The sequence below is a fragment of the Centrocercus urophasianus genome, unplaced genomic scaffold (assembly GCF_019232065.1).
Source record: "Centrocercus urophasianus isolate 14NV4802_14NV808 unplaced genomic scaffold, USGS_Curo_1.0 seq_23, whole genome shotgun sequence".
NCBI classification, from domain to species: Eukaryota; Metazoa; Chordata; class Aves; order Galliformes; family Phasianidae; genus Centrocercus; species Centrocercus urophasianus.
In genome coordinates this window covers 9,934,259-9,957,206 of record NW_024884789.1, presented here as the reverse complement: position 1 = coordinate 9,957,206, position 22,948 = coordinate 9,934,259, and positions in this window count along the sequence as shown.

Here is a 22,948-nt window from a genome sequence, read left to right as displayed (position 1 = left end):
ATGCTTAAAATGCCCCTTGTGCATTCTACTGCACTTGCAGATGTTTGAAATAATCTAACCTAATCTCTTCCTTTTCAAGTTAGAATGAATGTGGTGTGAAATAACTGAAGAAAATAAACAAGAGAAAGAAGGAAGAATAATCATATGTTGACATATAGAAGCTAAGCGATAGAGTCAGTGTTTCTGTGTCTGTACATATAGGATAGCATTCTCCAGTACTTTGGCTTTTCTGAAACAGCTGTCTGACGACAGTGCTCTGCCTTTATGTAGCCACATTCATGCAAGAATCAGAAGGCATCCCTCAAAAAGTAACACAGAGCTCAGTGTAGCAACCAGAAACTGGCAGTATCATCATTTTACACAAGAGTATATTGGGTCATATGACCTGGATAACTTATCTCTGTTCATCACAAAAAAATCAGTGAAAGAGCTTGGAGTACAACACAACACTACTCATCAGGCTGTAATCATCATCTGCTCTGCAGTCTTCACCCCTGCCAACTGTTAACACTGTGCAGTGGGAAGTCCCCCTCAACCACGAGCATGCGGGGAAGCAGCAGTTCCTCAGGTAGGAGTGGAGCTCCACCTGAGCACTGCTCAGAGCACGTGTTCACTGATACTCCTCTGCCAGTAGGACTGAAACGCTGCCTGCTGACTTCGCTGCCTGTCCCTTGCAGCACATTCATTCAAGCTGTGCATCTAAGCATTTCACCTGCAGCTCGTGTGATGGGGTTATGTCACCGTGTTGGTGCAGGGGCTGTGTTGGTGCAGGGGCAAATGAGGTTCTAAATCAATTATTCAAGGAAGAGATTGTAGGTACACCCTGAAATCCAGATGGATCCAACCTGCCTTCACCACTGGGAAGCCAACACCACATCTCTTCTGTGAACAACTCCCAGAGCCCTCAGCTGGATGAAGAGTCAGATCACAGCTCAATGTGTCACACAGATCCTCAGGCACAGGCCTAAGAAAACCTTGTAATAGGCCAGAAGTACGGAAATGTTAGGCACACTTCAAAGAAGCTAAGCTGTGGTGAATAAAATGTTAAAACCTGCTTCTATATGATGAGCACTGAAATAGTTCAGCCAATTAGACTACTTGATTGGTTGACATTCCTAACACTATCATTTTGCGTGCAGGGTGCCTCATGCATGAATGAAGACGGTGTCTGAAGGTTTTGCTTTTTGTCAGTGCTTTTATGTTTCTTTCTGGAATATAAACAAGTTAAAATTAATTTCACTAGTATTTCAACTATAAATGCTCTGTGTACCTAATGAATTATTATTTATTTAGTCACTGTTTGGTCATTTAAAAACTTAATAGCAAATAGATGTAGTGACCTGAACCACTTTCCCTTCGAATTACTGAATTTCTCATTTGCAGTTTAGATAGCAAGATAGAATAGCTCGGCTTCACTTCACAGCCCTCTGGCCTGGCACCCAAATGGACACAGGGACAATTGAGATCATTCAAATGGAGATACCCCCAGGGTGCAGTGTGCATTTAAAGAGAACAACTGAGAAATGAGAGAAACATTTAATACAGGCGAAAAATGTCCCTTAGGCAAAGATTTCAGTAGTCACTAGAGAGACTTGTGGGATCATCCTTTTCCTGCACAGACAGGCTGCACAAATGACATGATTCCGTTCTCTACTCCCCGTGGTGCAAGCAGTCCTAGAAGCATTACCAAACATGCCCTCTGTCCCACATGCAAGAATCAAGGTGCTGTAATTATACAAATAATTCCTCTGGTCTTTCACTAAAATACTACTAAGCATTTGCACTCTATTCTTCACTGAAGACATCCATGACTCTTCTAGAAGAAGACAATCATCATCTCTCTTTCACAGATGACAGGAGGTATGGAATGGAAAGAGCTAAAATCAGGAGTTACCTTTAGTATTTTTACACTGAATTCAAAATAATTGTCTTTCCTTTCCTAACGCAAAGTCTGCCTTTATTTAAATCTCAGTGATTCCACAAAAGAATGTAATTTGGTGCAAGTGATGTACCTAGTTTCCCAGAAGAGTTCTTGGGTATACTTGTACAGACACAGGAGCACATGGACCTCCGCTATTTCTGCTCTCAGTGGCTGGTGAGAGGCAAACACAGTTCAGAAACCAGTCCACAGCAGTTTGAGCCAGCCAGTGTGAGCTGCCCTTCAGCAGCACTCACTCTGTGAACCTGTGAAAGCGGGATGTGCCATATACTACCTCATGACTTAGCAACCCACATGAGCTACAGCTTTCACCACTGAATAGAATAAAGAGTCTTAAAAAAAACCTGGTTGTTTCACAAGGATGTAATCACAGGCCTTGACATATTCTGTAGAGTGACACAGGTCCTGAGGGTGATGATAAACCTATCCTGACCAATCAATATCAGATTATCCACACAGGTTTAAGCATTATTAGCCTGACTCACCTTTGTGTTAGTCCATCTCTATGCTGGTAGAAAGGAAGGGGCTTCAGTGCCACCATCAGCTAAGAGCTGCAGGAGGGAGACAGACCCCAGACCTCCTATCTGAAATGCAGCTGGAACAACAAGGCATTTGGGAAGGAAATGCATTCATTCAGTGGGGCCAGAATTTCAGTTGTCCTTGCTTGGGTACCATGCTGTTTGAAGGTCAGGACCGCATAGAATTGCAGAGGCAGAGAGGACCTCCAGAAATCACCTACTGCCCTCTCTCTCCCTCCAGGACCAATACACTTCTGACACCAATGACAGATGTTTGTCCAAGCTGTTCAGCAGCGCTATAAGCCAAGCAGAGCTCTTGGTCCTTGACTTTATCTCAGTGCCCAAGATAAGTGAGAAATCAGGCGTGTTTTCTGTATACACTGACATGTCAAAGAAATTAAAAATGTGATGGATTTTCATATCAGAATGTTGAAGACTAATTACAACAGTGCTTTCCAGCAAACCAGTGATTGCAGGCTAATTTTCTGTTATGAAACAGAAACCAGGGTTAATGAGGCTAATTGTGTTTACCAGTGTTTCGAACAAAGAGGAAGCCAACTCAATTTTGAAGCGAGTTCTTTGTCAGGAACAAATTGAGGAAAATTGCTACAGTTGTATCAGCATTTCCTAAAATTGCTTAGTATCATGCTTGGGAAACTAACACTATAGAACACAAGCTACTGGTACAGAAACTCAACTATGTTGAGTTTCGGATGCACAACTGTGTGATGAGCAGTGATAGGCTCCATCAGAAGAGGGGTGGCCAGCAGGTACAGGGAGGTGATTGTCCCCCTCTACTCTGCTCTTGTGAGGCCCCATCTGCAACACTGTGTCCAAGTGCGGATCCCCCAGTACAAAGAAGACAGGCAGCTGTTTGAGAGCGTCCAGAGGAGAGCCACAAAGATGATCAGGGGACTGGAGCACCTCCCCTATGAAGACAGGCTGAGGGAGCTGGGCTTGTTCAGCCTGGAGAAAAGAAGGCTGTGGGGTGACCTCGTTGCAGCCTTTCAATACCTAAAGGGAGCCTACAAGGAAGAGGGGAATCAACTCTTTGAAAGGGTTGATAACTGCAGGACAAGGGGAAATGGTTTTAAGTTGAGGGAGGGGAGACTTAGGTTGGATGTCAGGGGGAAATTCTTTACAGAGAGAGTGGTGAGCTGCTGGAACAGGCTGCCCAGAGAGGTTGTGGATGCCTCGTCCATGGAGGTGTTCAAGGCCAGACTGGATGGGGCTCTGGGGAGCCTGGTCTAGTATTAAATGGGGAGGCTGGTGGCCCTGCATGTGGCAGGGGGGTTGGAGATTCATGATCCTTGAGGTCCCTTCCAACTCTGGCCATTCTGTGATTCTGTGATGACTGAGTTGTGGAAAGCAATGCAACAGAGAGTCATTAATAAAGTGAGTGACCCTCGCTCCAGCTCTACTGAGCTATTAGAAAGAGAAAAAATTAAGAAATCAAGGTATGCAGCAATATCTATCCAGAAAAAAAAAAAGAAATCTTCAAGTTCTATGTCTCATCCATGACTGATTAATTAATTATACAAGCTGGACTAATAAAAAAATGAGCTCATTACTGCAAAGCCAAATTCATAAGCAGCTATAAGTCCTTTAGGAAAAAAATAAAAAGAAGAAACCTCAGTTTAGGCTCTCTTCCTACAAGCTGATAATTCTAATTACTCAGAAGAGTTGAGTGACTTCAGCTAACAAAAGACGTATCTGCAGCACAGCACAGGCAGCTGCTGCTGGGGAAGCCACATCCCTGTCAAACGCACCTCAGCATTAGCACTACTGCTACCCCACTGAATCTCCACTGAACTCCCAGGCCGAACAGCAATGCACTGGGTTTTGCGATGTAACCAACTGGAACTAAAATGCAGCCACATTCATTTGCACTTCAGATTGGTGCACAAATCAAGCTGGCATCTGCTAGAAAGAATACCAAGGCTTTCAGCTGCAAAATACACTACACAACACCTGTGGTTTGAGCCTACTGCAGCATCCAGGCTGTCCTGTCCCTCTAGGCAACTGTGGCAGAAGTGTCCTGGGGTTTCAGGAGTGCACTGGGAGAGATCTGAAGAAAACCCTCATTCATATGGTGGTCTGTCCAAAGACAGCTCCTCAGGAGGACAGTGAGTATGAGAAAGGAAATAATAGTATGCCAGACAGCAGAGATAGCAAGGAAGAAAACAGGCAAGTGGGAGAGGTCCTGTGGGAAAATCTGTGGAGCTAAGGAAGGAAAGGAATTAATGTAATCATACATCAACACAAGAGAGGGTATAAAATAGATGGAAGACAGGGAGAATCTGAAGACTAGGCTCAAGCAGGATGACATACTGGTCAAAAAAGACAATAAAAATGTGCATTAGTGTTAAGGTCAGTAAAGATCACCAAGCCCTTGTCCTACATTTCCTATCAGAAAATCAGTTCTGGGAGAAAGTGGGTGAGAGGAAGAAAAGGGAGTCTCAAGACAGGAATGGAGAGCACATCAGCACCTGGCTGGGATCTCAATTTTAACAGCAAAAAACCCATTTGATGTCTTTCAGTTTAAAGTTACAGCCAGCGGCTATCCAGCTCCGGCACTCTGCTGATCTGGGGCCTTTTGCAGACTGTAATGTGCTCACTGGAACTGAAGCTTCCCTTTAGAAAAAATTATGTCTGCAGCCCTTCTGGTTTGCCAAGATATAGCCTTCGCTATGTAAATCAATGCTCTGCTGTCTTGTTGAATCTACAGCCTGAGGTATGAACATCTCCCATTCATCTTAATGGGATGTTAACCTCAAAGCCTCATTGTGACTATCTGAATGCTAATACTATATTAAACAAGTTGTTTAACATACAAATGGTGGGCTTAAGTCACTCACATTTGTATAGGAGAACTGGACTGACTTTGATTTTGCAGCAGCTGAGGATCTACAGAAAAATAGTCTGAAGAAAATGACCCCCTGACTTTCCATTCGCTGTAGTCATTTTTTAAAAATTATTTTTATTTTGGTTTAGAGTTGCAGGGAGGAATTTCTAGCTTTTCCTATTGATCTTCTTGAGGTAGGCAAGTGATTGCTGTTTTTGCTTTCAGAGTTTCTCTCCCCTCTCCCAGTGCTGGTGTCAGTACCACCTGGGTTTACAAAGCTTTCGATTCACGTTTATGGGCCGGCCTCTGCCTTCTCTGCTCACATTCTCTGCTCTGTAAGAAGACCTCAGTAAGGACATGGTAGAAAAAGTTCAATAATGAGGCCCAGCAGGACCATCAGAAGGTACGCAGTGCCCTTGGCTCTCGCATGCAGACTAACCCTGCCGCAGCACAGGCAGAGTTGCGATGCCGTGAGGTGTATGCTGGAGCAAGGCAGCGCTCACCTGAAGGGTGGAAGCTCTGGGTTTTCAGAAATAGCTGGCAGCTAGCTACCTAAGCTACCACTGTTCAGCTCTCCACAGGAATCAACCGAAAGTTTAGAAACTACTAATATCCTTCTTGCAAAAGTTTTGCAAGCCTCACAGTAAGGCAACCAACATCTCTGGTCCCCAGGCTCCCCAGTAGCTCTAGCAAATCTTAGGTATGGGTCTTACCTAGAAGTCACAGCCGGGTCCCCACACTTCAGCTTTGAATTTGGATTTCAGTATGGGCTGGCTACCAGAAGTGAATACATATCCATCAAAAAATAGATCAAAAGACAAATGAAACTGCCTGCTCAGATAAAGCTCTTTTCAAAAAGGTACAAGGGGGAGGGGAAGAACAGGCGAGAGGATTTGAAGAAATATCCGTTGAAAGATAAAATAGGCAAGATACTGTGATGAAGAAAGTGAACAATGAAACAGAATCTACTTCAGACAGATCAAGTGAAAGGAAATCACATTACTATTTACAGTAAAGATCACTCGTCTAACATGTATAATTAGAAATTCGCACACACAAAGATAAAAGTGATCAGTGAATGCTGCTGTAATCAAAAATAATACAGCATTGTATATATTTGAAAAAAAAATCTAGCACTCTCCAAAAATAGGAATAATAGGGCTCATTAATAGAGACTTCATCTGAACTAAACAAGTTCCCTTTATTCACATCATCATTTTTCTGAGACTGCCAAAAGAAACCCTCCATATAAGTCATCACAGAGCAGCCCCCCTGCCCCACACATCTGTGCCTCGCTGAAGTTTAGTGGCAGGAAGGACAATGATACTCAAAGAAACCCATTCACATTTCAAAGACTTTCATTTTCTCCTTTGCTTTTGTTATTACATCTGCAAATACAGCACAGCACCTGGGTTTGTGCAAAACCATAGCTGACGACACTTCTACACTCAGTGCACACATATCTTTGGCTACAACAAAAACGTTTGGCGATGATGTGGGCCAATGCACTGTGCAATACAGTGGAGCAGTGAGAAGATGTATTAACACTGCAGTAAAAATTTTAAGGCCAAAATTACATGCTTAGCAAATTCTCTTTCTCAACAAAAGACACGCAAGCACAAACAAAAACAGCTTTCAGCAGCAGAACTAAGTGTTTTTCTCTTGATTTCACAGCAGTTTAGTTATAATCTATTATTATCATTTGCAGTTAATATCCTAAGCAGAGACACTGTCAGGAATAGTTGCTAGTTTGAAATTGTATTTTGTTAAAGAATCGGATTTTTACATGGACAGTAGGTTCCTACCTACCCAAAGCCCCAGAAGAGTCACTAAAATTTTGTACGTGAATGTAAGCAAATCTACACTAGGGGATACGATCAGGGTGCAAACATATTATCACAACACAAGAAAATTCCAAGTTAGTATGTTATTTACTACTATTTCCAATTCAGACTGTATTGTACCCTGTCCCTACTAAGGCACTGTCAAGGATATTCATGACTGCTAATATTGCCCCATACAATCTCTATAGGATAAAAGTATTCTGGAAAGCCCATAACCTACTGAGCTGGACCGTTTGTGGTCTCTCTGGACTGTAAACCTATCAAAAATAGCATGATCTGGAAACCTGCCTCTGAGCAGTTGCAGACTTCCTGTTGTGTTATAAAGGACAATAAATATTGCTACATCACACTAGATTTATCCTTATTTTGTCTCTTAGGTGATTTTTTATGCCACATGGAAACACATCAAGAGAAAGCAGGAAAAGACGAGTTCAACGCCGAGTCCGTAGTTCTCAGCTTGACTTTACTCCCTGTGCTGCTTTGTTTAGATTGGGTTTTAAACAAGCAGACAAGTGTTCTGCAGATTCAGATATGGGGCAAGGAGACAGATCCCAGCACCTCTAAGAAGTCAAGTTAAGAACTTAATTCAAGTCCTACCGGTTTGACTTGTTGGACTCATTACAAAAATAAAGTGCCATTAAGTTTCTTCTTCAAAAGGCAGTACTTCCTAAACATAAACTTTTTTCTATCCCCCAAAGTGGTTATTACTAATTGTAAAACAGAGACTAACGTAAGACGGGAACTGAAGTCCCAAACCCTCCAAATATTTTAATTATGCATTATTTATTACTTATATATTATTTATCACTTATTAAATATACATTTCAGGTACTTTATCTCATTATTATTATTCACAGCAGCCAGACTAACAAATAATCACCAAATTCACACCTTAAAAAACAGAAAGAAAAAAAGAGAAGAGAGACAAACATCTGAGGGAGGTACAGAACTAGCTGCCTTCTTTAACCAGGGTAGGGAAAGCACCCACAATTTCCTGATGTTCACAGCATACCATTAATTGTCAGCAATCTTCCTCCACAATAAGACTTCATATGTATTTTCTTTACCTCTGAAATTTATGCTCAAGAAGCAATAAGGACAGAGAAAAATAGGCAGTATATGAAGACAAGCATGGCAGTTTTATGTAAGCTTTACAAAACTGAGTAAAAAATACTAGAAAATACTCTCCAAGAAATACCATACAATCTAAATAGCAACACATGAAGATAATGGGACTTCCCATTCTCTTCCTGAAGTCAACAATAGTTTTACCACTGACATTAATATGAGCAGGACTGGGGCCAACAATTTACAATAGACATCCCTAAGAGAAGCATTCCCAGCAATTACCTGTAGTGAATGGGCAAAATAGCTCTAAATAAAGATCTTAATCTTCCAAGTTACTTGCCCTAAAAAAATCAAGAAGAGCATTTTGCTGGGACAGAAAAAAAGTTCTAAGTCATTAAAATACCTACCTCCAAACAACAGTCAGACTTTCTTTACATTTTTCAGGTTAGAAAAGAAAAAAGTATATTTAACAGAAACAAATTCAATTGTTATTTCTTTTTCACCATCTTACTGAAACATCTCCCCATGTTGGTCTGAATTTATGCATACAATATGGGTTTTAAATTAGCATATGATCAGTCACCAAAGATGTCAAGTGCATTATTAAGATTAGTCAAGTATGAAATACTATGGAGGGGAAAGATATTTCAAAGAAGATGTAAACTGACCTAGTTTCACAGCCCACTGTTCTGAATTTTGAGGATTTCACTAACGACTGTATTTGTTTCATCTTGTCAGAATGACTTGCAGCTTATGAAGTGCATTGATCTACTGGTGAGAATTAATTGTAGAACCCGGTGACTCCTGTCAAAGTAATACACTTACTTAAAACCTTTCTGTTGTATATCTTTGTTGGTGTCTCTAAAATTAAAATTCAAAACTTAACAAAAGTAGATTTCCCTAGGAATCTCAAAGTGTCAGCTGGAACTTTTCTTTCTTCTGGAACAATTCTATCTCATTTTGTATTCTACGCTAAACTCAAGGTCAGTTAACAAAATATATTCTGTGAATAAAAGTATAATTATTGGTGTAATTTGCAGTGCAAATGAAAGAAAATCATTACTGCCCAATTAACAGTACATATGTCAAGAATCCTGTAAGAAAAATAGAAATAAAATAATCATAACTTTCAGATCTGGAAGCTTTTTTATCTCCTGCTCTGAACAGAAACCATGCACGCTGTATGTTGCCTAATTTCTTCCATAAATAATTCACTTCTAATTTTTAACGATGATTTCTTGCTGAGGAGAACATATTTTTTACTTTAAAGTTTTGTATGATAATTTTTTTTTAAAAACATCTTCTCTGCAATGTCTGAAACTTTTTTTTTTTTAATCCATAATTTTTACCACAATAATTCCAAAAAATCTTTAAAATATAATGGAATGCAATTCTTGTAAGGTCAGAGTGTTCCCATGGAAGCCTCAACACAGAGGGTTCACTTCTTGAGTCACTGCTCTACCAGGACTCCCAGATACATCAGTAGGATTGCAGGAACAAGTTTCTGGTTCAGTTCAGGATAACCAAAAGAAAACATCCATTTACTAATTGGTGTTTTGGAGTTGAATAGAATACTGAACAGTTTATTTTGCAGATGCAGGATCAGACACCCAAGCTCACCTGTCTTTCTGCAAAGTGATGTATCCTCAGCATTGAGGCTCTACTCACCGACATCTTGATGCCTCACGCAGAGCTTCAGACCACAGTAGCATTGCACCCAGCTATCAGGAGACCACACATGCATCAAGGGAGCATCTTTCCAAGTTAAGGCAGCCAAAATCAGTGGCTATTTCAAAACAAAAGCAACAAAAAAATATCACAGCTGTAAAATAGCGACACAAAGGGCTAGTATAAGCTCTGGTAAAGAAATACGTTCTGGCAATAATACCAAGGAGAGTGTATTCGGGGTAAAACATACAAGTCTCATCAGTTCACAGGTTCTGTCCCCAAACTGACATACTTAAAAAAGAAACAAAAATTTTTAAAAATGTATTGTTGTCAAGTACAGAAAAATAATTATACAGCTGGTATGACAAATTCACACAGAGGCTGGTGATGCACTGGAACAGGTTGCCCAAGGAGGCTGTGGATGCCCCATCCCTGCAGGCATTCAAGGCCAGGCTGGATGTGGCTCTGGGCAGCCTGGTCTGGTGGTTGGCAACCCTGCACATAGCAGGGGGTTGGAACTGGATGGTCTTTGAGGTCCTTTTCAACCCAGGCCATTCTATGATTCTATGAAATTATCAGAAATATAATTTATTAAAAATATATATTTTTTTATTTCAACTATTAAGAGATGTTTGTATGTATACACATACCACCCTAACAAACAACACAGAGTCGCAGACTAAGTTAGTCTAGTAAAGCTCAGTGAAAGATATCACTGAGACCTTATTGCTCTCTTCAACTTCCTGACAGGAGGCTGTAGAAAGGTAGAGATCATCCTCTTTTCCCAGGTAACAGTGGTAAGACAAAAGGTAATGGCCTTAAGTTGCAACAAGGGAGGTTCAGGTTGGATATTAGGAACAATTTCTTCTCAGAGAGAGTGGTGATGCACTGGCACAGGCTGCCCGGGGGTGGTGGAGTCACCATCCCTGGAGGTGTTCAAGGAAAGGGTAAACGTGGCACAGGGGGACATGGTTAGTGGGCATGGTGAGGATGGGCTGATGGTTGAACTAGATGATCTTAGCGGTCTTTTCCAATCTTAATGACTCTTTGATTACTAAGTTAAAGTGGAAGCATATCAAGCAGGTAACACCCAAGATAATTTATTCCCACAAGTTTATGTGTTAGTTAAGGTTCGCTTTGCTACCATGTGTTGCAGGGACTCCACAGATCCCAAGTACCATGAGGACCTGGAACATTACTTTCAATTTTCCTGCAGATCAATGCTCAGAGATTTTTTAGGTTCCCAACTCAACAAAAGTCAAAACCTTTATTATTCAGAGAGACTATGAAGAAACCAGGAACAACAGAAAGCACAACAAAACCACCAAGTCTGAAACAAAAGGGCATTTTAACACCCCCAGCCAACACTACCACTCCAGATGTAATAGGCCACGAAGCAGGGGAGAGAGCAGACTAAGGGAACCAACAGGCCTGAAGAGGCAACACTCCCTGGGTGAAGTCACAGGGTGGCTCTGGATCATTAAAGCCTTGTCTAGAGATATTGAACTCTTCAGAGGACAGACACAGCACTGGGAATAATTAACTGCATTAACATTCACTACACTGCCAAGCATTGTTCATCTCCTGGTAAAATGAACTTTGTTTTTTGCCTTGATTAGCAGCCACAATCAAGGAAAACAAGTCTGAAATTTGCAGACAATTTTCATGCTTGAGGAGAGAGCACTGTCTTATTCTGCAGCACAAGTGCTGTATTATCCTTCACTTCTAGAGAAGAAGATGTCAGTATGAGACACACTATATGTGACAATTTAAATGCATGCCCTAAGGCTTAAAAGCAGCACAGTGCCAAAGTCGAGTGATCCTCGCAATCACAGACAGGCTGACCTCAGCTGCAAGGCTCAGAAAATAGATGACATTTCCTAAATTCTGAGTGGGACAAGGCCTCTTTAGAAAAGATCCTGGGAAAAAGGGGGGGTTGGACTCGATGATCTCTGGAGGTCCCTTCCAACCCCTACAATTCTGTGATTCTGTGAAAAAACTCACTTTCATTTTTTCAAGAAAAAATTGCATGCGTATTACTAAAGTTCTCAAAAGCCTGAAAGGAAACAAAATTTTGTTGCCTAAAATCAGTTGTTTTTCTTTGAATCAAAATAACATTTTTTTTAACAGTTTTTTGAATTGTTTCTGTTTGAACAAGGTATAACGTATGAGAATTCTCAGTAGCATGCTCAGACAACACAGGGCAGAGCAAGCACAGAAGTCAGCTGCTAAGCACCATTCAGCCTTCTCCAAGGGGATCTGGGAGCAGGGACATCACCTGAGTGATGTAGAAGTGATCATTACTGATGTTCCTGATGAACTCCCTGTGATTCCAGTGGAAGTTGGGTTGCAATCACACTTGAGAACAGAGGGCTGAAGCCCCTCAACAGCACCATCCCAGCAGATGGTGCTCAACACTGTGGTACTGGTGGAAAAGGCCATGCCTTTTCCGTGCAAAGCCCTCCAAGCTCTGCCAGCCAACCATATCATGCTGTCAGACATCTGTAGTCAAATACTGCTCATTTTGCTTTGCAGTTTGAATGGAACTTGGATTAACTTTTCCTGTATTTTCCTCACATTTATAATTGCATGCACCTCAAAAAAAGGAGTCAGTATCTATGCACGTTACTTCTGTTAAAAGCCATCACATTGCTACCAAGGGGCCAGTGAGTGTGCTGATACCTGAATACTCCGACAGTTCCCACCACATGCTGGCTTTTTGCAGGCTTTAGATCAGGGATTTGCAAGTGCTTGTTAAGGCATATGAGCTGGGGTAAGCAAAAAGAAACTTTACTATCATAGATTTGCTGCTGTTGGCTCCTCATCTTTGAAATGTGTACAACATGGGGAAGGGCTCTTTGCCTTGAAAACAACAGCTTTGGATACAAAACATACGAATACGTACAGGTCTCTATACATAATTCAACTCAGAGAAGAAACAATTTAGAGTCCACAAGACCTTTGATAGGTCTTAGAACAGGGTTTGGAAATCAGAGCAGCTGGAGCTTTCTGATTGCATTCTGTTTTGTCTACCCCCAGAGCATTTTTCACACACATGCCTATCTCACTGCCGGCACTAATGTGCGATTCTGCATTCTGCAGGTTCTGCCCACGCAGGCTTCTGCCCTGGACTACGCTTGTCCTTGGCTGCACAGCTATGCGAAATGCATATTAGTGGGAGCTCAGTCCTACAGAGTGCAGCAGTGCAGCAAAGCCAAAGTGCTCAGCACCTTCCAGAAGACAGGCATTACTATTCCATTATTTTAAGCCACTGCTGCCAACAGGCTTGGCCATTTCCACGGGCATGCGTGTCAGCTACTCGAGACAAATGGGCTGCCTGCTCCGCATTCCTTCTATTCTCGCTAGCCTCTGTTTATCATCTGTTTTCCATTTCATTCCTTTACCTCCCATTCTTTAAAAGTATCTGTGGGGCTGAAAAGTATCCACTAGCTCTTGGTCTCTGCTGCTGGAATTGGAGTGTTTCTCTTACTTGTTCCAGGGAGCTGGCCAGAAACAGCCAGCCAAAGAGATCATCAAGCCAAGAGGTGGGGTTTTACAGGGTTCCTAGGTTGTTTTTTTTTTCTAATGATCTCTTCCTCCTGCCTCAAGATTTTCCAGGCAAACCCAAAGCTGTGGGGCTGGCTGTGACGTGCGCTCCTGGTCAGGTCTCAGTGGTCACGGATGCTGTGAATCACTGAGCTGGGAATGACTCCTTCCTTCCTGCACGCGCCGTTGCTCTGAATTCTGATAAGAAATTCAATTGATTTTAATTAAAATAGTGTGAACTCCTGCATGACACTCTCAATTTAGTCTAAGAATAGCTTATTTAGATTTACTTTACACTTGTGCCTAATTGATTAAACCCAAATAAGCCATTTTCATTGCTAGAGTCGGTGCACAGGTTTAACTAACCCAGAACCAGTTTGTCCTTCCCAACGTGTGCAATAACAAAGAGCACACGAAGGCACGCAGTGAGCATTCGCTTGACTGTGAAACACAACATTAATCTGTCACCCCCTGACCCTGTGCTGTATTGCCAATACGTCAAACATCTTCACTCTGCTTAGCCCAAGCACATTCCATGCACTGTGCTCTTTGTCAATAACCGTTCAAATATTTCTCTGCTGGTAAAAGTCACCGCATTTTCCTGCCTCCTCCAGCATCAGCAGAGTTTCTTAGCTCTTCATGAAAATTCAAATGAAAAATATCGACAAGTTTTCCTTGTTTTTAAGCACACACAACAAGCGACTCCTTCTGCTTTTCCCCCAGCTTTGCAAAGGCAATGCAGTGCCTGTAAATTTTTAATTCCACCTTCATGTTTGAGTCAGACTTGAAAAACTGAGAACCTGTTTTTATGGGGGCTTTAGGAGAATGATTTTGGAGCATCTTAGCTTAGCTGAATTTCTGCAGACATATGTGTTAACTGTTTTATGGAGACCTTGGGATCCTTCAGGACTGAAGATGCTCTCACATGGGCAATAATTTATAATCACTGGCAAAACACACACACAAACACAAAACTGACGGAAAGAATTTGTTATCTGTAAGACAGGACACTACCCACTTCTGAAGCTCAGCCCCTCACCAGTGCTCCTCAGTACACCGTGCCACCTCCTCAACAAAGCTAAAAAGCTAACCCAGGCCAGGAGGAAGAGGTCATTAGAAACAGGCATCATGTGCTGCCTTTGCAATGTGAGCACTGCAGAAAGCCCTGGCAGGACCAAGCCTGGAGCCTGGCAGAATAGGTGCCCCAACAACAACCAGGCTGCAATGGCAGGTGCCCCTTGGCAGCTTAGTTACCACCTGCAAACATTAGAAATTAAATTTGTTAAAAAGGAAGAAGAGTAAAGTATTTGGGAAGGTTTTTACTGGGTCTTCTGATATTTTTGTTGTTTGGAGAAGGCAGAGAGAACATGCAGGAAAGGAGAAGAGTGCAATGAAACTCACTAACTGTAGGTTCTTCCAAATGCAGTCAGTTATTTCTGTAACATTCTTTCAGAGACATTTGGGTTTACTGCTGTCTTAGACCCAGTCCCACAACAGATGTCTGCAAAGTCTTGCTGACTTCAGCAAGACATAGCTGCTGTTAGACTATGCTCTGGGACAAAGGCTCTACTGAATTATTTGCTCTACTGTCATACATATAGAATGATTTCTAAATCAAGATTTTTGGTTTCACAAAGAATTTGCAATCGTAGAGACATTAATTTCCTCAAACCTTTAACAATCCCCTTGTAAAGGGACAGCTATTGAACTTTCTCCATACTTTCTAATCCTGCTCTTACAGACTACTCATGAAGAGAACAAACTGGTGAGAGAATAGGCACAAGCTACATCTCCCCTGAACTTTTATATGAGCTTCCTTAACTCCAGCATCCTATTTCTCTTAGGATGCTCCTTTTTGTCCTTTTGTACACATTCGCCAAATAGAAAACACATCACAGCAGCTCCAATGGGTCTGCCTCACATGCTGCCCTGGAATACCTTCTGACTGGCCATGATTTATCTGGCTGGTCAGAGGTTACAGTACACAGAAATGCAATTTCTTCCTTGCACCCGCTCTATCCTTCTTTGGCAACTTCAGGTGTCATCAACAATCTGCTACATGCCATTTCATGGCCTTTCTTCCAGTATTTTATCCAACTGATATTCCTTCTGCTGGGCAGCACTGCCTAGGAAATGCTAAAGCTCTTTTCTCTATATATATTTAATTAACTGATTTATGTACTAAAGCGTTAAAGATCCATCCACAATAGCTATGTCCTTGCAATGCTGTCAGCATGTCGCCTCAGTTCACACTGAAAGAAAATGTCTATTCATTCCTGACTGCATACAGATCTGGGACAGTGATCCTGTCTGGAAATTATTGTTCAGAATGGTTTCTCCATTCTTTCTCAATTTCAAGTTACATTAAATACATTAATACAAAGGCTTTGAATTAAGATTTCGAGCTCAGTGCTTTGATGACCCCTCCTTGTGCCTGGCAACTGATGATCTCAAAGTCCTCTTAATTCTGCCAAAATAAATGAATTTGCCCATCTCCTGACTTTGTTCTAAATAGAATGCAGGAAATCTGTATGACTAGAAGAGTCTCTACTTTCTTTGCATATGTGTTGCTACACTGCTTAATCACCTCAGGTTTGTTTGTTTTTTAATCAGTGTCCCACGCTACCTTAGTGAAGTGCTCAGATGGCACATTAGCCACCTCTGACTGCCTGCCTGCTGGTTAAACCTGGCTGGGGGAAAGTTTGTAGCTTTCCAGAGTCCAGTCCAGAGTAAGAGACAACACATATAATTTGCTTTCTTTTTAATTACTTGTTTAGTATATTGGCAGTGGCAAGGACAAATTACCAACTTGTACTTCATCTTATTAGTCAATGGCTGTACTACTTTTTCTACTATGAACTTCCACAAATATTTCTATCAGCAGCCTGCAGTTTAAATGATTAGAAGAAATAGTGAAAGCTAAGTGGACATAAGACATACAGTAGCTCTCATTAAACAATGTTAATTAAGAATGACTTGAGAATGTGCAGATTATATAAAGGAAAGTTTCTCCACAAACACTGCTACTTCATTAGCTATGATCTCAACCTGTGCTCTTTGAGGTAATGGGAATTTTTAGTTATCTCCAATGTGAACACAATGGGTCTCAGTGCAGCCAGGAATGCAGTACAGACCTAGGAAGAACAGGGCAGTTCAGAGTAAGAAAAGTCTTTACTAGATGAAGCTTCCATCCATTTCTGCTAATAGGTGCCCTAAGATCTCCAAAGCCTGATGTTTCCTATTCAAGACTTACAGAACGCAAAAACTTTATCTGCTCAGGTGCAGGGTTGTTTGGTTTTTTTGTTTGTTTGTTTTTTTGAGTCCTTTATTCTCATATTTGAAATTAAATCAAAGTTTGATTATCATTTGCAGCACATTTTTATGCCAACATCCATCAAATTAGGCCACTAGGTACACTGTTTGCTCGCTTTCAAAATGTTTCCAGCTTGAGTTGCCTGGTATTTTTATCAAAGCAGATTCACAATTAAATCTTCAGAAAGCTAATTTCTGATCATCAAGAGATGAAAATATTGGCCTAACAGAAGTCAAGAATAGTATTCCCTGTCCGTTAGAGCTAGCTGACTAATAATGAGGGTGGAGTAAAGAAGTGATCCAGCCCATGATCCCATTTAAGAACGTGATCCTGTTATAGGAGCACATGATGGGAGAAATAAAAACACTGAGCACTGCAAACCCACTAAAGAAATAATGACAGACAATTTTAGCAGCAAATATTACTTTTAAAAAGATTTATATTCAAGCAATTTTAGAACTTTGCAGACATGCTTTACTTTGACACGCATTTTATATAATAACTTCTAAGACCACAAACGGAATTTTCTCTAAGTCTCTCTAGGAAAAATAAGGAGAGATTAACCAACATGGCACTGGGCACTGTTTTACAGTGAGATGAAGTAGGAAAATGAACACAGGAGATCTTACATAAAATGATTAACTTCACAAGGCCCAACATTTACGTTAATTGCTTTACCTAGACAAATACCAATAAATATGTTCAGCAATATCTTCAATGACAGATCTTCACAGACATACCAAAAACTCCGAAGACTGCAATGAATTGACACCTAGTGCTCCCACTGCATGCTCACACTTCTATCCCAGTTATTGAGGTGTCAGTAGGGATGGTCTCTTCTAGCAGATCAGCTGCAGACCCATATTAAGCTGACTAGCATCTTTTACTAACTCACAGAAACACTTGTCTAGCATTTGCCCCACTTCTGGCTCTCTGTTGGTTTTGGTTGTTAGCTCGGACACACGCTGCTCAGACTGCCTGAGGAACAGGGGGCAGATTCATACAATACGCTCTTCAAAACCTTTGCTACGTTCACAGATAATAACTTGAGATTAACATTAAGCACATGATACATTGGCTCACGTTACATTACTTCAACTGTAGCATGTCACGTTACGTCAGCCAAGGTCAGCATTCAGTGTGACATGATATGATCTAACACGATGCAGGGTTATTGCCTCCTGTGTTAGGAATCTCAGGCTAAGAAACAGAAATAGAACAAGCAGATGCACATAACAGATCACTTCATAATACTCCTGGGAAAAAGAATCGTTATTGAATGCTCTGCAAATTTTGCCCTGTATGCTTCTTCCTGGATTCACTTGGGCCTCCAAAGTACCATGATCTGTCTCTCTCTTTTTCCATTTTTTTTTTTTTTTTTTCTGGTGCTTGGATCTCACCACATGAAGAATTTCAGCTAATTCTGTGGACTGCATGAGCTGTGATCACTAGGAGTACTTTCTGCTCTCCTGGACTTCACTGACCTCTGTTTCATGAATAACATGAGTGACAGCACTGGCGGTCCCAGAGGAGCACTGAGCGATGTGTAGTTTCTGGCCTGCAGAGTGACAAGCCATAGGAAAGAAATATTTAGCTGCTGTACCAGGCTCAATGTGTATCAGAAGAGAATAAAACTTTAAAAGGACTGATAAGTCTTTCAGAGGTTTTAGCTTGCTTTCACACACTGCATAGCTTCCAAGTTGCAAACTCTGTTCTCTGCTCAGTTACACCCACAGAACTGCATCTGTGCTTTGAGGACACAGTGACACAAAGTTAAATTCAGCCATATGAGTCAAAGTGACTGGTTTTACTCCTGCAGTTCTGTTGTAGGGCTGTAACCTCCCGATTTCACTCTTTGTGCATAGCCAATATGTGAAGTGTGAGGATGATGCTTGCACAGCTTTACTCATACAAACACCAGCCAGATCCACAAGGAAGACAGACAGGAAATTCTCATATTAGGTTAAACCTTTGGTTTTAAATTAGAAGTAATAAACTCTCATAAACTACAGCAGAGTTATCTCAGTGGCTACTGAGATAATGTAATATCTGGCAAAACAAAAAAGTGCAGCTTCCAGAGCCCATCCTGTTTCTGATACAACATGAGGATGTATCGTTTTGAGAACAAAAGCTGAGCTAATCACAGCCAACGTCATATTTCTCTATTTTCTGTTTGCCTTTGTAAACATGAAGACAATGTTTTCCTCTTAGTATTCTGTGACAACAGAAAACACAAGCATTATTTTATTAACCTTTAAATGTGATTTGGTTGTTCTCTTTCCATTTCAGCTCTGGAGCTTTGATGTCTGAGTGACATTGGATATACCTTAAGGGCTCCAAAAAAAAAAAAAAGTTCAATAGGCTTCATAGCCTCAGCATAAAATACAGAACAGGGAGAGAAAAATAAATAAATAAGTACATGCACACATATTTTCCTCTTTTATGACTTTGAAAAGCCACAGCTGTCATTTGGTTCCTCGCTCTTTCCTCAGGCTAAAGATCATCTGATGAGATAGGAATAAGCGTGGTAGAATCCTTAGATTGGATGTGGAGAAGCCAATATTTTCACCTAGTCAGCTAGCATAGCTTAAAAAAAAAAAAGAGGAAAAAAAAGCCACCTCTTAAGCCATTTGCTATATCTCACATACACCCAAAAAACTGTTCCCCAAACTCAGGGAATGCTGACATTAGCACTAACACTCAGCAGCTGCCTTCTATCCCTGTGTGCTCCCCAGAATCCAGCAATAAACTGGAATCCTGGGTCAATTTTCCAAAATCTAAAACCAAAACAAACACTAATTCAAGACAATAAATAAATAAATAAATAAAAATCCTTGGAGCAAAATGTAGGGGATTTCATATCTCTGAGACACCTTCAGCACTGCAGTCCCAAACCTTAATCCTAAATCTAACCCCATAATTGCATTAAGACAGCCTGACACTACAGAAGACAGAACATGGGTTTAAGACCTCCATCGGCAGCAGCCTCTTGTAACTCTGCAAGAAATAAGCTGGATTCCTTCACACCTTCAGTATCTAATCCCTAACAGAAATGCTAAAAAAATCCCAGAAGTTTTGAGTCAGAAGTACCATTTAAATCTTTTTACTCTGTCATCCTGAGTCCAACCCTAATACAAATCTTCACAGCAGCAAACACGCTCAGAGAAACAAGAAAATACCAGTGTATGAGAAATACTTTGGGTTGAGTCCGTAAAGGAGAAAAGAATAGGGCAATGCCTTATACCAGCACCAGATCACCTCCAGCTCTGCGCATTTGCAGGGTCCAGCACTACACTGAGTTACATAAATGCACCGTCCCTCCTTTCCTTACTCAATTATCTGCTTGCATTATTTTTTCACTTAGATCCTGCCCTGATCAAAACAAACAGATCCAAGTTACATATTGTACTGTTCTGTCACTTGTCAGCTAGTAAAGGCAGAAAGTAAAGCAACAGGGTGATGTAGTGACTATAACTAATGTTGCTAAACATCACAACTTTTTTAGCAAGTCTGGCTTCTCCCTTCAGTAAGCAAGAGACATAACTGAGCTTGGTGACAATGAAGAAAAATCTGCTTGTTTAGGGACATGGGTGTATTTCACTGTCAGAATTAAGGGAGATCCAGTAGCAGCGAGGTGTTCTGATTTAAGCTAAAGGCAATTCTCTCCAGAGAACTGGTAAATTCCCAAATAATCTATGCCCAGGCAAAAGCTAATGTAAAGCACAGTTCAATTTCTTGCAAGGGATTAAAGAAAGGAAATGGACATTTACATTTCAATTCCACAATAATATTCACTGCAAGTCTTTGCTCTCTTGAAAATAAACCTGACAAAAAAGCATTTTTTTTTTTTTTTTTCCAAGGCTTCTGCCAGATCTAAGCAGTGTATGATTTTGAAAGAGCATGCTGAACCTCCAGAATCGCTTTGTAAAAATCTGGACTACAAAATACTGTTCAGAAAAACCACAGAGCTGCAACAAGAAGTCAGATTAAAGTGCAAATGGAGAAAGATCTGGTATAGAAAAGCTGTAACAAAAGGCAAAAAGGGCCAAAAGCACCAGCCATCCTATAGGGAAAAAACCCTGTGATCAATCCACCTGCATTGCTAATTGGGTAGGGTAGTGCCAGTGCAGAATTGAATAGGAGCATCACTGTTAAGTGCCTGCCTGAGCAATTTAGCATACTTCAAATATTCCAAATCCATTACACTTTGAATTAAAAACATTTTTTAACCTACAGAAAGTTTCAAGAAGGAATGAATAATCATGGTATACTTTGTCTGCACATAGAATTTTTTGGCTCGAACACCACATACCCTAAATCTCTTTATTTTCTCATCTGTCAATCTTTATAATAAAAATTCCCACTCAAGCTGAACAGTTGCCTTCTGAGACCTCATCTGCTCATGGCACTGATTCCCCAGCTGAAGCCAGGCCTTTGCTGAAGATGTCATTATCATCTGTTCGCCAAACAGCTTTGTCATATGCAAAAGATTGCAACTTCACGTAGGAGACTTGAAGACAGTATAGATGGTGCTTTTAAAGAACAGAAAATTTCCTTCCATGTAAATGCCCCAAGCAAATGAACAACAGCATAGAAAGGTGCAGAGCACAGAAGTTAGTATATGTAAAAGGATTAAAAATAGACTTGTTTTTTAAAAATGCCACAGAAAAATGTGCGATCTTTTAATAAAGTTCTTGGAAAATCATACTTTACTGAAGGAAAAACTGTAAATCAGGTTTTTAGGTTAGAGGAAGAGAAAAAAAGGAAGAAAAATGAGATTATGCGTGGTTCAGATGAAGCTATTCTTGATGTCAATTAGGATGATGTTATTGGAAAATACATAACAATGTTCTGATCGTGTGGAAGTTGGGGCCCTGTGCTGTCTTTCCAGTCATTAATTGGGCTAAGAAATTTTGATATTGGTTTGACTGATATTTGATATAATGACCTTCAAAGCATGAAAAAACTGCCTTAACTGCCGCTTAAGTAAAGGCAGCGTAGTCAGAAGATAAGCTGCAATACAGCAACAACCTCCGGGTTATTTCACTTAATGAGGACTGTCCCACGGCAGCAACAAGGGATTGTGGCATTCTGATACGCCGAGAGAACCATCTTGCTGGCCTTGAAGCAGAAAAACTGATGCAGTGCCGTGAACAAGGCTGAGATTGGCAAAGGGAGGGAGAGATGGGGGATTCCAAGAATCGGATTAGCTTTAACTGGAATCCTTTCATATTGCCAGGATAGATGAACAAGCAGAAAAACAGAAATTGGGTAAACTCTGCCAAAAAGCATCCTGTCCCGGTAGCAATCTGCACAGTAAACTTGACACTCCTGCTTCATCATACAGTTTCCAATTCCAGTATCATTAAACAGTAATTGTTCTGCTCCACTTCTTGTTTTGAAAAATGCCACATTTTGCTCTGCCTTCATAACAGTCTCTTAAGTCACTGCTCTTCATACTCTCACAGCGAATGGCAATGAGAGCGAACCTCGCTGAACTGTATACGTTTATTTCCGGACTTTGAAGATGCCACCATTTATGTTAGTTCATAATTATTGGAGCTGTCATTTCCAAATGCCTCATAATACCTCCATGAAAAAGGGAAGTATGAAAAGGAAAATTTTCAAAAGGATTCAAAGCTCCTATTGTGGTTACTGGATACAGCCAGATACCACAGTTAAGTGGCTGAAGAGAAAGCAGAAAGCTCTTTTAAGAATATGACCACGAATGACTTTTTCTCATTGACATCCATGTCAGAACTGAGAGCAGACCATGCACCCACACCACTGAAAGGACCACCTTTAAACTCAACTCACAGCTCCTACAAGCTGGAGAATGGCAATGACACTTCGTAACATCCCAGCATTTTGCCTCTGCAGGATATAAGAGAACTAAAGGAGATAGGTTTATCATCCAGGTTCAAAAATATCAAGTGAGGGCATGTGAATTCAGGTGAGAGCAATGCTTTAGTTTATAGAAAACAGAATGTGTGATACATTCAGAGGTGGGAAAGAGTGAGGTAGGACATGGTGAGAAAACAATACAATAAAAGTAAGACTGAGCAATCCAAACACAGTTCCAATAAGATAGATTGGAAAGAGAAACAGCAAATATCCATCTGAGTAAGCAATCTTCCACGGTTACCTTGATACTCAAATTTTGCTGCATGCTGCTTGCTGTGCCTGGTACATTCTGGTGCTATAAGG